Source organism: Diabrotica virgifera, chromosome 1, assembly GCF_917563875.1.
Source record: "Diabrotica virgifera virgifera chromosome 1, PGI_DIABVI_V3a".
Taxonomy (NCBI): Eukaryota; Metazoa; Arthropoda; class Insecta; order Coleoptera; family Chrysomelidae; genus Diabrotica; species Diabrotica virgifera.
The window spans coordinates 204,158,162-204,171,100 of NC_065443.1; positions in this window are offsets into that span (position 1 = coordinate 204,158,162).

A 12,939-nucleotide genomic window follows, 5' to 3' on the forward strand; every position below is an offset into this window, starting at 1 on the left:
CAGGTATAAGAGGGAAAGCATATAATTTGATGGACAGTTATTTAAAGGACAGGCAACAAGTAGTGAGAATAGAAGGGACACAAAGTAGTACAAGGAACATTAACTTTGGTATACCACAGGGAACGGTATTAGGACCAATTTTATTTATTATATATATAAATAACATACTGACTTTCCAAACTAAAGGCGACATTTTAAGCTTTGCAGATGACACCGCGATCCTATACTCTGCTGACACTTGGACCAATTTAAAGCTTAAAATGGAAAGGGACCTAGGAAATATTATAGATATATTCAGTCATAAACTACTCACGGTAAATATTGAAAAAACACTGTGTGTCCCATTTACCAGTTATAAAAGTGGCTTACCCGATTATAACTCGTTAATTATAGGAAATCTGATGATTAACAGTGCAAGTAGTACAAAGTATTTAGGAATACAGATTGATTCATATCTTCGCTGGGATAAGCACATAAATCAAACTTGCAAAACTTTAAGATGTCTTTTATATAAATTTAGATATCTACAAAGTATACTAGATATTCATCATTTAAAAATTATTTATTTCTCCTTAGTAGAGTCACGTCTAAGGTATGGAATTCTTAGTTGGGGTGGCATTGCAAATACGCACCTAAAGCAAATGAACATTATACAAAGAAAAATATTAAAAATTATTTACAATAAAAAACTAGGGCACAGTACTGACGATCTGTTTATTGAAGCTCAAGTGTTAGATATAAGGCAATTGTTTGTACTTGCAATGTTCACTAATCTATATAAAAATAAACAGTTACTTGTACCACTAGAACACACATACGATACCAGAAGTAGATCTCAGTCCTTTATTAGAACAAACTTAACAAAGAAAGTAGTTGGACAAAGAAACTTTGAATACCTTCAAATAAAAATATATAATTTGCTTCCTCAAACATACAAAACCTACTTAATTACTATAAATTCCTTTAAATTAATAAAGTGCATATTTCAGACGTATCTAAAAATAAATAATAGAAAAATGTTTAACCATCTTTTTGAATAAATAAATAATATAAACCTGTAAACCTATAATTAAACACAAAAAAAAATAAATAAAAAATAAACGCTCAAAAATTGATGAACTTCACTTCATACCATGTTCTTTTTGTTTATATTAATTTGTATTGTTCTTGCATGTAAAAATTTTACTTCTTAAAAAAAATAATTATTATATCCAACACAATAAAATAATTGTTATGTTGTATATCTAACACAACTATACTAAAATGGCCCATGCACAACTTAATTGTTTTAATGGGTTCTATGGTTTGTTTGCGTTGAATACATAACAACATATCTAAAACACATAGATATTATATTGCATCATAATAATTATATATTTTTTTATATGTGTATATTTTTCAAGTGAATAAACGTTATTATTATTATTATTATATTATTATTAAAATGTCGTGCTGTAAGTCGTTAAGATGCATCGTTTTCTAAAAAAATTAAATTGAAAATTTTTCGTTTTTTGAATTTGAAAGAAATTTTAAAAAATTTGAGAAACCAAATTGATTAGGTATATTAAGTATTGGTTGACATCCGAAATAGGAATGGAATCAGAGAGGTAGAACGTATTCTGATATGAGGTAGAACATGACACTTAAAAAATACCAATTTTTTGTGATTGATAATTATTTTAACAATGATTTTGAGAAACTAAAAAATAGGTAACAAGAGAGAACACAATACCGGTGCTAAATACCAAAATTAAGGAAACTCAGTTGGAAAAACTAAGCTTAAATTTAAACTCAATATGTGAAGTGCAGGAAAGTGAACTCTGAACTGGAGAACAGAAATTAACGACTAAAGAAATCTTGTTACTGATGGACAAAAGAAGAATATATAAGAACAGTGACAATGTAAGATAAAAGGAAATCCACAAAAAGATCACAAGATTAATAAAAGAAGCAAAGGAGAGGTGAGTGGGAAAACAGCGTGAAGAACTGAACAACATACACAAGTGAAAGAAATAACAGGAGTTTAAAAAAATACATCATTTGGATCTCTTAATTACAGATGATAATAAACCAACAAGCGACGCCGATCAAATAAAAGAAGTATAGGTAAAATATATCATTGATCAGAACTGGGAAAATATAAAACAAGCAGTAATTAAAACAGCGAGTGAAAACTTAAAACCAAAGAAAAGAAAACATAAAGACTGGATGACTGAAGAGATAATATTATTAATGAATGAAAGAAAATCATTCAAAACAAAAAATCCAATTAAATATAATGTAACCGATAGATTAATTAAAAAGAAAATAAAAGAAGCTAAAGATAGAATGTTACATGAGCAGTGCCAAGAACTGGAAGAATTTGAGAAAAAATATGACTTTTTTAACATGCATAAAAGAATTAGAGAACTAATAACAGGAATGAAAAAAAAAACACTTCAAACTAGACAACTAAGAGATGAAAGTGGTGCACTTATGACAGATATTAACCAGAAAATGCAGAGATGGACACAATATAATGCACAGCTTTTTGAAGACAAGGAAAGAACAGAAGCCCCAAAATAATTTAAAGATGATACTGGACCTGACATTATACGAGAAGAAGTCGAATATGCGATGAAACAAGCTAAAAGTGGTAAATCTCCCGGGCCTGATGAAGTTCCTATCGAATTACTCAAAATTGTGGATACTGAATATATTGACCTTCTTTTGGATTTATTTAACACCACCATTTATTTAACAACAGGTATAATACCTAAAGAATGGATCCAATCGACATTTATACTGATACCCAAAAAAGCCAATGCAAAGGAGTGCAATGAACATCGCACCATAGCCTTAATGAGTCATGTCTTGAAATTGTTTTTAAAAGTGATTCACAGTAGAATACATAAGAAATTAGACGAAGGCATAAGTGATACACAAATGGGATTTAGGAAAGGTCTGGGAACACGGGACGCACTGTTTGCAGTAAGTGTTCTTTCGCAGAGATGCCTAGATATGAATTAGGAAGTATATGCCTGTTTCATTGATTTTGAGAAGGCATTTGACAAAGTGCAGCATATTCGTCTCAAAGAAATTTTGTTAAATAAAAACATAGACAGTAGAGACATTATAATTATATGTAACCTAACCTCTATTGGAATCAAACAGCAAAAGTGAAAGTTGAAAATGAACTGACTGAGGATATCCAGATTCGCCGTGGGGTGCGCAAGGGTGTATTTTATCACCATTGTTATTTAATTTATATAGTGAAGCCATCTCAGAATTAGCGTTGGCCGAAGTCAATGAGGGCCTAATAATAAACGGTGAGTCACTTAATAATATAAGATATGCTGACGATACCGTACTTCTAGCGGGAACACTGGAAGAACTGCAACACCTTGCTCAACAACTAAATATACATTGCAACGATTATGGACTAAAAATAAATTTGAAGAAAACCAAGTTCATGGTATTTACAAAAGCACAAAACATCAGAGTTAGACTAGTACTGGATAATACAGAAATTGAGCAAATATCTTCGTACAAATACCTTGGAGCATGGATCACATGCCGCATTAAAATTGCATGATCCATTTTTAACAGAATAAGGAAACTTTTCTGTAATCGCAATATCAATATAACGCTCCGGATAAGAATGCTTCGTTGATATATTTTCTCCACACTTTTGTATGGGGTTGAGGCATGGACACTAAAACAATCCAACATTAAAAACCTGGAAGCATTCGAAATGTGGTGTTATAGACGTATTCTAAAAATATCATGGACAGATCCTAAAACAAACGCACAAGTGCTCGAACAACTAGGAAAACAATGCGAAGTTTTAAATTCCATAAAAATCAGGAAGTTGGAATACTTGGGGTACATCATGAGAGGTGAAAAATACGAACTATTAAGGAATATAATGCAGGGCAAAATCAAAGGCAGAAGAAACGTAGGGAGACGTAAAATCTCGTGGCTACGCAATCTCCGTGAATGGTTTGGATGCAGCTCAATTGAACTATTCCGTTGCGTAACCAACAAAATTATAATTGCCAGAATGATTTCCAATCTCCGATAGGAGCAGAACTTTAAGAAGAAGAAGGCAAAATATATACAAACTTATTGGACGACAACAGAACGGACACAACATAAGTAATAACGGATCAGGATGATAACAGATCGGCTAGTCTGATGGAAATCAGATGTCTGATGGAAATTCTTCTTATCAGGGATAAAGCATGTACCTAAAGGCATGTATCCACAATGTTCACGAACCTCTTGCGCTCTGCGCTCCTGCAACTGCTCTACATAGTGCACCGCGCTACCGGAGCGCTCTTCGTCTCAGCGCTCCAATCGGTAGCGATTCAATCGGTGAAGGGATCAATCTTAAGATCTACACTTACGTTTCATTGACTACGAAAGGGCTTTTGACCGGGTTAGTCATATTGCATTTAAACTTGCTTTACGAATACTAAGTTACGAAGTTCTTCTTCTTTTTCCTCTGTATAAGCAATTCTGCTTGTTCATTGGCGGATTGATTCCTCTATGGAAGATTGTCACTCCATCTTTTGTGCGGTCGGCCTATAGGTACTTCTTCTTCCGATTGGTGATTTATCTCATGCTATTTTGACCACACGTGTTTCCTCCATTCTGGTTATGTGGTTATTTCCTTTTTTTTTCTATTTAGTTTCCATTCGTTTATACACTTAATGCTACACTGTCTTCTAACGTCTTCACTCCGCTTTCGATATCTCAGCGTATTTCCTGTAATTCATCACAGTACTCTCATCTCTGCCGTTTCTAGTAGTCTTTGTGTTTTGGCTGTATCGGGTCTTTGTCTATAAGACATCAGTCAGTTTTGTCTTTAACTCTTCCAACTTTGATATGAACGCACGATAATTTAATCCTCTTGAAAGAATAAAATTAACAATATTAGTTGTAATTGAAATGACGTTGTCTACTTGCAAAACATTTTTGAACAATACCTGCTGCTGGATTATGCAGTAAAAAAATAATAAATCATGCTCTTTAAATTGTTCATGAACGTAATCTTTAAGTTTTCTCAACATTACAATTGCTCCTCTTAAATTTGGTGCTCCGTCAGTTGTTACACTTACTAGGTAAAAAACCCGTATTACCCGGGCGAAAAAGAAATTAGTGGAAACATCACCCGCTCCGAAAGTGTTAATTATTAATAGCTGCATTATCTATATTTAATTAATAACATTAGCAATAATTAAAAAAAATCTTTAAATGAAAATAACTCACTTTTTTCCGCGGGCCGCAAAAAAATGTCTAAAGGGCCGCATTTTGCCCACTCCTGACTCTAACTAGTCACCAATTTTCATGCAAATCGATGGAGGTTTAACAAAATAGTAGGTGAAAATCTTTAATGACTGCACTAATTTTCCCCTTTCATCCCTTATTGCTAATTCCTGTATCCACTGAGGTGTTAACCTGAAAGGGGTCATAATTGTCAATATACAATGGACACATTTCACAGGAAAAACTCCATATTACTTATGACGATGATTTTTCGGCTCTAGCTCTCCGTCTAATATGTTTTGATTCTTTTAAGACAAGAGAAATCCCGTTCATTTAAAGCAGACGTTGGTGGTACTAAGAGAATTGATGATCAGTTTGTTGTAATGAATTGCAGTACTTACTATATAAAATTACACATATTTTGTAACTTATCCAACTTTCTGAAAATATTTGGATCAGCGTAATTTTTAAGTAATTTGTAATAATAAATATTTTGAAAATTCTTTGGCGAAGGTAACTTTTAAATTTTGAATCGTCAAAGAGGTCAAAAATTTGCAAATCTTCAAAATTCGGAAAACGAGTATCTATTTGCATAATACATAGTAGGTATCCAAAATTTCAAAATATACTCGTTTTTCGAGATACGTATAATGCCTGTGTCTTTTTTGGGCTGGTTCGGAAATATCAAGCGAACCCAAAACGTCACTGCGTATATATTGGAAACTACTATAATTACGAAAATCTCTGAGATTTTGCACCAGTTCTTTGAAATAAATAATGTCAGTTGACTGATTTTAAACAACAATGAATATCAAATCGTTTTGGGCAAACACTTTCTTAAAAATATTTAAAAGAATATTAAGAGTAATCATTTAAGAAACTTTTCAAACCGATTGCTTCACGGATCGAGATATCACATCACAACTTTCAAAATCGTCGCCTTCGATGATAAATTAAAAAAACTTCCAAAAGCTGTTCACGAAAATCTGCTGTAGTGAAAATTAACCGAGGTTTAAAATTTCATCGCGTCTGACAAACTATTTGCATTTTTTCGCAATAAATTGTTCTAAAACAGTAGTCCGTTTGGGCGAGCTAAACTTGCAAGAAAAGACGATATTCTTTAATTTTTTTACACGTATCCTGCCAAACTAAATTCATTCTATTCCCATGACAGTGAGTAAATAAAGCTTGTGGTGCAGTAGTTTTACCTTTTGCCTGGAGACCGTTCAATTCACCAAACATCACGGCAGCGTCGTCATAAGTTTGCCCTACCAATTTATTTTTGATATCAAAAAATTTTAATCTATTGTTTAAAACACCAAAAACATATTCTGTCTTATTGCTTTTACTCACGTCTCTAAAACCCAAAAACCTCTCATAAAATATTACCACGTAACGCGTATCAGACAACAATTGATAATTATTGTGAATGACATGATAATGAGAAGTTTCATCTACTTCTAGCTAAAAGCAAATGGTTTTCTGAATCTCAGATTCAATAACGTTATTCAAAATGTAACTAATTAATTATATTAGTTCATTCTGTACTGTTTTAGACATGCCGCTAAATATCTTAGAATCAGAAAGTAAATTAGAAAATTCCAAATCGTATTTCTTAAACAATTTTATTAGTTATCTATAATTATATATGATATAACGATTATATGATATTATATATCTATAAATAAAAGATAATTCCTGACAACTTAAACAAATTACAATATCAATTAAACGACGTAAAACGGCGTGATTATTTTTTACAATTTCTGCCGATGCTTCCACATGACACATCGGCAGATTTAAATGTGCTGTACCTGAAGTATCTGCCTAAGGAGAGAAATGTATGTTTGGTTGCTCATCGACTCGAGTTTTGTGTGTAAATCGTCAAGCTAGGGATGAACTGGGGTCGGCTAGCCGGAAAGAGTCAGATGAATGGCTCGGATCATTCATTTTTTGAAAAGTCTTTTATGCGCAGGGATCACTTAACGCTCGGATTGGTCGGATCCTTTTAAAAACCATTAATAAAATTTAGTCTGTATTATCTGAGAGAATTTTTTTATTTCAGAGATACAAAAAATGACATAAACTCTGATTAAATTGAATATTAAAAAAATATATAATATCTATTAAGGTGTGGGTCGGCACTGCCGACCCTGACCGGCCGCCACTGGTTTTAGTTTTCTGAGATGAAATTTTCATATTGAATTTTTTTGCCTTTATGTTAAATCTGTGGACTGATCTTTGCAGACTATCCCCATCTTGGGCTATCAATATTGCGTCGTAACAGAGTATTTTTACTTCTTTGTTACGCATTCTGTTTCCTCTTTCTTTGTTGACGCTTTTGATTATTTCACCCATTATTAAATTGAAAAGCATAGGATTCAATGAGTCTCCCTGTCTTATTACGCTGCCTATGTATCAGGGGCGGTCCGTCGGGGTAGGCAAGGTAGGCGCTGCCTAACCTCTTCAAATGTACAATACAATAATAAATTATTTATTAATATAAATTACTTATTTCAAAATTGTAATTTATAAATTTTGACACAATACGTAAGTACCTATCTAAAATAAAAAAGCCACTTTTTAATTTCTCTTCGAAGTTGTAATTATTGTACGCTCCTCGTAGTAGTACTACTCACTTCTTTTATGGCACTACCCTATGGTCAGGCACTTTAAAATCCGCCTAACCTAAAGAACAGAACAGAATGATATGCGTCTCTCATTTTTACGTAAGCACAGCACTGTAACTGTGGATTGTCTAGCCCTAGTGGACGAGAATTTCCGGGAACTTTTTGGGGCTAGGTTAGGCTAGATTGTTTTGCGCCTTCGGCAATGGTTGTCCCGAGCTGCATCTCGGGATAGCCAATTGTATGTTTTAGGATCCTGACTACAAATACTGAAAAAAACTAAAAGTGCGAATTTTGTCATGAAATTTGGTACGTGGGGTTAGAATAATATTTGGAACAACTTTTCCAAATAAGTTTTTCCGATATCTCTAACGCGAAGCAAAATATCGAAAATTCGCCCTGTTTGTAGATTCGCAGTAGATAGCGTTTAAAATTTAAATTTGAGTTAACTATGACTATCTTAAAAAATGTAAACCACACTTGCTTGACTGCAAAATTTTAAATCTGTATTTATTTTGATAGCCGCAATATACGGGTGTCTTCATCTTAAATGCGACACACTGTGTATATAGGTATACGAGTATATAATATGTAGAGTATAGTAGAGTATAGAGTATATATATAAAGGTATAAGTGTCGCCTATCCGCATACTGAGGTCACGAGCCGCCACTGCTATGTATAAAGGTTCTGTAAGTTGTCCATCTATTCTGAGTTCCATTTTGTTGTTTTGGTAGATGTTTTCAATGGTTTTTACGATATCTAAGGAGACTTCTCTATTATATAGAAGAGAGATTACATCTTGGAGTCCTACTCTGTCAAATGCTTTCTTCAAGTCAATCAGACGTAGAAATGCTGGTCTATTATTATACTCTAGTGATTTTTCAGTAATTTGCTTTAAGACGAATATTGCACCTGTACACCATCTTCTTGTACGAAAACCCTGTTGTTCATCTGCTAAGCTTATTCTCTGATTTATTAGTTCCTGTAGAATTTTAATTGTAAGTGTTAGGGTAGTATTTAACAAGTTGATACCTCTGTAGTTTTCTCGCTGCTTTTATCCCCTTTTTTGAATAGTAGAATTAGTTCGCTCGATCTCCATTCTTCCGGTATTTTATTGTGTTTTATAATTTTGTTAATTAATGTTGTTAATTGTAATTCGTTTGGTATGTCATCCTTACCTGCAACTTTTCTGTTCTTCAGCTTTTCAAGTGTTTTTCGAACTTCCTGTGTACTTATATTAACATCTTCATTAATGGTTATTTCTGGTGTTTCCGGTTCTACCGTCATTTGTTCTTCCTCTGGATAGAGCTTTTTTAGATAATCAATCCATGTATATATGTGTTTTACTTCTATTAGTTTCATTACCTCCGTTGTTTGGTCTCTTATAATGCGCCATATTTCCTTTTGCAGGCCATAAAAATCTTGTTCCATTTGTTTCGAGAAACGTTCCCAGTGATCATGTTTTATTCTTCTTACGAGTGAGTTTGTTTCATTTATCATTATCGTCTTATCGTCTTATATTATTATCGTATCGTATGCCTCTTGTATCTTAGTTGACATGTATAATTTTAGGTAAGCTTTTCTTAACTAAAGTTCGAGAAGAAAAGTGAATATTAACATCAAAATTTAAAACAAATAAACACAGCTACCTACTATGGTCTGTTTTTAAACCAAGAGGAGTAGGCAAGTTTACTCCACTGTTATGAAATTTTGACACTACTGTCATTTCATAGGTTAATTAAGTTATATAGGCGATTTTTTGTGTTTTTTGCGTTATTCCTTTAATTTTTAGATTTTTTCTACTTTTATATAAAAATAGTTGTTTTTAGAACTCTTTAGCGACGTATTTAATTAGTATAATATAATATGTATGGATTACTGTAGAAGGCCGACATGATCAACCAAAAAAGAAGATGTATTTGGGGATTTTTCTAGTGACTTTCTTGGGTGTGAATCTGTCTTTTTAGTTTACTCCTCCTGGTTTAACAATAATCCTAGAAACCAAGGCCGCGCCAAGACTTTCAAGCGCCCCGGGGCAAGAAATTTTAGGCGCCCATTTCGTCCTCCATTTGTAAGTAGTTTTTTGCAATTTAGTGAATCGGTATATCGTATGCATTCCATGCGTGGCTATGGTGGTGGGGTGGTACCTTGAAACGATGCCAACGTGAAAAGTGGCGAAATATGACAATATTGGAGCATCTTTGTAATGTCATTGCCATTGTTTGTATAAATTTTTTTGCCAAAAATGGTATATAACTGTTACATACGCTTAATAGTCCGTTCTTTAACGGTAAAATATTGCAAAACCTCTAAATTTTAAAGAACCGCTTGGATTGACATGAAATTTGGCATACACATAGCTAACAAGTCAAAGAAAAAAAGTGATATTGTGCTGATATGTGCTTTTGCCCTGGAGGTGGTTTTCACCCCCTTTTGGGGGTGAAAAAATATTCGTCCAAATAAAGTCAGGAAATGGATAAACTGGCTAATTTTAAGTAGCTTTTGTTCTATAGAGTTTTTTCACTAAGTCAATACTTTTCGAGTTATTTGGCAGTAAATATATTCATTTTTTCAACAAAATAACCACGCGTTTAGAGGGTTTTTCGCAAATAACTCAAATAGTAAGAATTTTGTCGAAAAAACATTCTTAGCAAAAATATAGCATGTAAAAAATTTAAAAAAATGGTATATATATCACGTCTCTACACCTAGTAGAAGCAGAGTTATAGCTAATGAAAAATAGGTTCATATTCGTCAAATTCCAAATGGAATATTTTAACGTGAAGTAACCAAAAATGAAGCACATTTTGGGGAAAACTCATTACAACTTATTTAAAGTGTTTAAAAAAAAGCTTCATGTTTGTTTTATAAAAAAAAATTCTAGCATCAAAATTAAACAAGTTCCGCTCAAAATAAAGTTAGTCCCTTTTGGTTTTGGTAAAAAAATCGAGAAATTACCCCCTAATTAGTATCTTAAATGAACTTAATCGTTACAACTTCACAAGTTTCTTGACTCGTGTATATATTGTTTATATGATCTGTAAGTTTCACCGGTTCAAAGTCCTTATTATTGAAAGGGTTGTAGTTAAAAGGGGTTGAACGAGTCACTGATCACGAATATATGCAAATTTTGAAACACCAAATCTTAATCAATTTTTGTCTAACAGAAAAACAAAAAAAAACATGATATTCAGAAAAGCAAATATGACTTTTTTTGTTTTTCGAGAGTTTTGGTATCTCTAACAACTTTTAAGTTATTTTGAAAAAAAGCATATTTTTCAAAATTTAAATTTTTAAAAATTTTATTTTGAAACCCAATTTTTTCAAAAATAAGCACTTTGAATCGATGAAACTTACAGATCATATAAACACAACATAAGTAAAATAATTTGTGGAGCGGTAACGATTAATTTCATTTAAGTTGCTAATTAGGGGGTGGTCTTCCCGATTTTTTTTTGCAAAAACAAAAGGGACCAACTTTATTTTGAACGTAACTTGCTTAAATTTAATGCTAGAAACTTTTTGTAAAAACAGAAATAAAGCTTTTTTAAACACTTTAAAAAAGTTATAATGGGTTTTCCCCAAAAAGTGCTTAATTCTTTGGATATTTCACGTCGAAATATTCTATTTGAAATTTGGTGAATATGAATCTAGATTTCATTGGCTATAACTCTGGTTCTACGAGATCCAGAGACCTAACGCGTACACCATTTTTTTTACTTTTTTATAGACTATATTTTTGCTAAGAAGGTCTTTTTCGACAAAATACTTACTTTTTGAGTTATTTGCAAAAAACCGTCTAAAAATGTGGTTATTTTGTTGAAAAATGAACATATTCACTCGCAAATAACTCGAAAAGTGTTGACTTGGCGAAAATGCTCTATAGAACAAAAGTTACTTAAAATTAGTCAGTTTACCCATTTCCGTACTTATTTTGGAAATATATTTTTTTAACCCCAAGAGGGGGTGAAAGTCACCCCCAAGGCAAAAGCACACATCGGCACAATATCACTTTTTTTCTTTGACATTTAAGCTATACGTATGCCAAATTTCATGTCAATCCAAGCGGTTCTTTAATATTTAGAGCAAAAACCGTGAAAGAATGGACTATAACGTCAAATTGTGAGATCCAAAAATGTCAGATGAAGGAGCTAAGCGCCTGTCATGCACAAAGCGAAAACCTACAAACTATTTGTTTCATCATCATTCTCTTTGCCTTTATCTCTATGCTGGGTCAACTTCCCCAATTGTATTTCTCCATAAGTTTCTGTCTTGTATCATATCGAAATTAATCCCCTTTACCGACATGTCTTATATACCTAAGCGTCTCACCCCAGGTCTTCCTTGGTGTTCCTCTTGTACTCTTTCCAGTAACCTGCAGTTCAAGAATTTTTCGTATTGGATGACTGACGTCTCGACGTTGAACATAACCAAACCATCTTAACCTATGCTTCCTCATTTTGGCATCTATTGGTGTCACCCCTAGACTTCCCCTAATATAGTCATTCCCAATTTTATCCTTCTTTGTCACTCCAGTCATCCATCTAAGCATTTTCCGCCACATGCATTCGTTGTTCTTCTTTCTTTTGAACTATCCAACATCCAGTTCCGTACATCATAGCTGGCCTTATAGCTGTTTAATAGAATTTTCCCTTCAGCTTCATTGGAATTTTTCTGTCACGCAACAAACCACTCGTTTTATTCCACTTCATGGTCCATACAACTCTAATTCTACTACATGCATCTCTATTAGCCCAGAAAGCCACAGCGCATCCGCGAGAAAAAATATTCCGATTCGGATTTTTTGCACAATCTTACTCAAAAAGGACACCTTTTAACAAATTTGCATGTTGTCAGGACCAAAAGTGGGTCAAAAATGTTTTTTTTTTGTTTTTTTTTCCTAAAATTATTTTTTTTGCATGGAACAAAGTTTTTTTAGTTTTTTTGGATCATTCCAAACAGAAACGGTCTTTAGTAACATTTCTTTAAAGTTGATAGTTTTTGACAAATAAGCGATTAAAAATTGAAAAATTGCGAAATCGGCCATTTTTAATCCTCAAA